Genomic DNA, 4222 nt, shown 5'->3' on the forward strand with positions numbered 1-4222 from the left:
TTAACCTGACACTGATACATAAACCCCTGCTTAACTGATATTTTATAAAAACATCTTCCATCTTACTTGACGTTCTGTAACACTTAATCTCTGATATCTAGCTCATACCGGACTTATGCCATTAATAGACATTTCCATTACACTTACTTTCCATGAACATTTATCCTCTGACGCGTCTGACGGGTAATATTCCGATATTGACAAGCGGGATATTACACAGCTCAATTGGTAGTGGGAATGCATTGAACTAGTACTTATCCCCATGTACTAGGTTCGATTCCCACGGGAGGCAAAAACACTACTACAGGGGGGGTAGTGATTAAGCTTGTGAGTAACAGTGCGGGGGGGTTTAGTGCCTAACCGGGACCCACCTGGGCTGTTACACATGCATTTCATAGTAAACGTGGCCATCAGAGAGGAGTCACGAGGTGCACACTGGAGAGGTGGCACGGGGTGCGTTGAAGACCACCTTATCCCGTAGTGGATCATTAAGTCTGATAGATGGATAGATACTCATCTCCTTATGTGGAGTTGCCACAACCCTCTGCGGAGGTGTATTAATTCCGGAATCATTTGCATGTGATGTCCTGTGTTAGGCTTCACACTCATGTAGAGTCTGCATTTTTAGGCTAAATGTGCATTGTTATATTCTATATGTTGAATGTTTATTTTAAAGCCATTTACCATGCCTACATGCAATGCATGTTGTATTTTTGTAATTATGTTGTTTTTAGATCGTGACCCTCTACATTAATTCGTGGATCGGGCTTTGCCCCACATCCAAATAAGGAGTTGTTAAGCGGGAGTGACAAAGACTTTGGAGGAGTAGCAGTTTGGGAAGTCAAGCTTGGGTCATCAGTAGGTCTCAAACCAATTCAGTCCAGTTTAGAGTTAAGGATCAGCTTTAGGATTCTTTTTAATTTTTAGTTAATACTTTTGATAGAAAATTCTCCCTCTGTGCAGGGATGTAATTGTGTCTTGTAAATTATTCCGTTGCCAAACAAAGCTCTATATAACTCTGACGTTCATTTTAAAAAGTCATTTTTAGTTTATTTTGTTAATAAAAGTCTATGACTTGAGTTTATAAAGGTTTTATTTCGTCTTCGTTAAAAAAAAAAGACACAATTTCTGGTGTTAAAAAACAGGGCGGTACAATGTCCGTGTCCGATATTGACACGTGATTACATTTAGTTTATTTAATTATTGAAATTATTACACTTGCTGAAGTGTTGTGTGTGATTCCGTGTCGGTGTGCCACGTTATGTAGCCAATTGTCACAGTAAAATTGATTTACAGAATTATGCAGTTAAAGATGAGGAAAATGCTACTTCTCAAGAAAAATAGCTTCAAGAATTTTTCAAGAAATAGTTGGCAAATTTTAATTGGATGATTTATTTGTCCACTTCCTATTTTTCAGCCACACCTCCTTGAATTGTGGCAAATAGTGCATTGTGATTGGCTATTCTTTATTCTTGAAGAATTCTTGATGTTATTTTTCTCGAGATATAGCATTGCTCTAAAGATGATCATCACATAGATGTTAATTAATTGAAATATTATAGGATCACCAAAAATAAAAATAAAAACACCCGTTGTTTTTTTTTTCATTCATCAACATTTGCATTTTCTATTGTTTGGCAGAATATACCATCCTTGTTTTGTAAGACACACTTTGATTTGAATAAGAAGAGAGGAAATATTCAACTTCAGGTGCTGAATGGGAGAGTTTGGTCTGCTAGGTATTCTATCAGGATGTGCACTAAAGGACTAAAATTTGAACTCACAAGTGGATGGAAGGCATTTGCAAAGGACAATAACTTGAAAGTTGGTGATGTTTGCAAATTTGAGCTCATCTCTAGCACTACACTAACCTTTATTGTTCATATCTTTAGAGAGGAAGACAATGACAACACAAATTGTTTAACATTTCAAAGTAGGATCAATTGATTTAATTTTCATTTCATCTTATTTATTTTTCTCATATACAAATGTTAAATTTAATATTTGATCTTATGCAGATTCTTCCCAAATGAAAGGAGAAGCTACTCAAGGATATTGAAAGGGATGGATATATCATCACTACTACCAAATCACCACCACCACTAAAGAGTTGGTTCTAGTAAATGTTTAAGGAATACTGACAAATGAAAACACTACGAAATTCAACTTCCCAAATTACTATTTTCAATTTATAGGCTTATTTGATGATATATGCTCTTTGTTTGAATGAATGTTATGCTTCTTCCTCTGATATTAACTTCTTGGGTGTTATATTTTAACGTACTCATCTAAAGCGAGAAATATTAACCATTAAATAATAAATTAAAAATATATGTACATCATAACCATAACTCTGAACTTTTTGAGACTTGGATGACCTAAACGACGATAAAGAATACTTGGAGATTTTGTAGTAGATGAGGATGCAATTGTAGATGAAGACTGAAGGTAGTAAAGTCCATGTGACTCATAGCCTGTACCAATCATTTGCTTCATAATCCGATCATGTATAACAAAAGAATCAGAAGTGAAATTTATAGAGCAATTACCTCTTTGTCAAACGGCTAACAGAAATCAAATCGAACGGACTGCTGGAAACAAAAAGAACATAGTCAAGATTTAAAGATGGGAGAGGAGTGGCTTGACTGACACCCCTTGCTTTAACTTTAGAGTCGTCTGCAACAGTGATATGATGAGGGATTATGGGTTGGGTTAATTTTGATAAAAGAGATGGATTACCAGCCACATGACCAGAAGCTCCAGAGTCCAAAATCCAAGGGCCAATAGACGATGATTGGGAAAGACAAACCGTATAATTACCAGTGTGAGCAATTGTTGCCGATGATGAGGCTTGTGAAGCCTTAAACTGCAGGTATGACCTGTACTCATCATCAGATATGACATTGTTTTTGGTGTTTCCATTATCAATAGACTAAGTCACATTCACCAACTTTTCTTGGAAGCCAATAATGGAGCAACACTAATCTTCATAATGACCAAAGCGTTTAAAATAAGTACATTGAGGGCGACCACCACCACGACGTCCCCTACAACCACAGCCGCGTCCTCCACGACCTGCAAAATTTGAAACAAAAGCATTAGATTCCATGTCGGTTTCAGACCCGTTCCCGCCTGATCCTTTCAGACTAGGAAGGCGTATTGATAGGATAAACCGCAAGTGCACGGTTTACCGTTGTAGTAATAAAAAGATATCGTTCTGATAGGGAGTTATCAATTCAGTTAACTTTAAATAATGATTAGATGAGAGTTTGAGATTATAAAATTTGGATTTTTAATTAAAAGAAAATAATAAAAATAAAAGGGAGTCTTGGGATGATTGGTTCATCATAATGACAAATCCTTCACGAACCAAAACCTTAACTTATAATTTTATGTTAGACCTAATTTCCAAAGACCGGTTTCCCTTTAGCCCCTCACCTTTCCGACCAAGTCCAGTGAGAGTTTACTTGTAGCAACCAAACCTATTTAGCTTATTTGATTACTAGAAGAAGCTTGTAAGGATTGAAACTACCCATGTCTCAAGAATTTGCAAAGACTATTTAGCTGCCTTTGCAATTCTTGTCTAAATTCACTTGTTCCAATATCAAAGCTCCGCGTTCGCATTATGAATTGATATTTGAGATGATGGATTAACAATTATCAAACTCTTCGCTTTCGTTTCCACAGTTTGATAATTGTTAATTCATGTTAAAATGGTGAATTTAGATTAGAAATTAGGGTTACATAAAATTAAGGTTAAAGCTTGGTTTGATTAGGATTATGTCATTAGACTTATCCAAAAATCCCAAGACAAGAGAAGAGTCTACTCACTCACGTTCATTGTAGACGTAGAGAAGACGAAGAAGAAGAAGAAAATAAAATAACAATAAAATAAAGGTGAAATTTTATTCAAAGAAACAATTGTCACTTATTATTTCCAAGAACAAAAGATGAATGTTAATGATAGCTAGCTACTCTATTTATAGTCTTATTGGCGACTTAAAACCTAAGCAACTATTCACTAGAATGTTCCACAAGAAACCACGGGCTTTTCGGTCAAAACAGGTAGCTTGCACAATAAGCAAAAGCAGCAAAAGTGGCTCTGGAGGGTGGCACGGCCGTGCCAATTGTTGGCACTGGCCGTGCCAAGCTTTTGACTTTGGGGAATGATATTCTCATCTTCAATCTTCGTATTTTTCACCCGAATCAGCTCCTAGTCCTC

Source organism: Medicago sativa, chromosome 7 (assembly GCF_051527215.1).
Source record: "Medicago sativa cultivar Bolivia chromosome 7, Bolivia_mono, whole genome shotgun sequence".
NCBI classification, from domain to species: domain Eukaryota; kingdom Viridiplantae; phylum Streptophyta; class Magnoliopsida; order Fabales; family Fabaceae; genus Medicago; species Medicago sativa.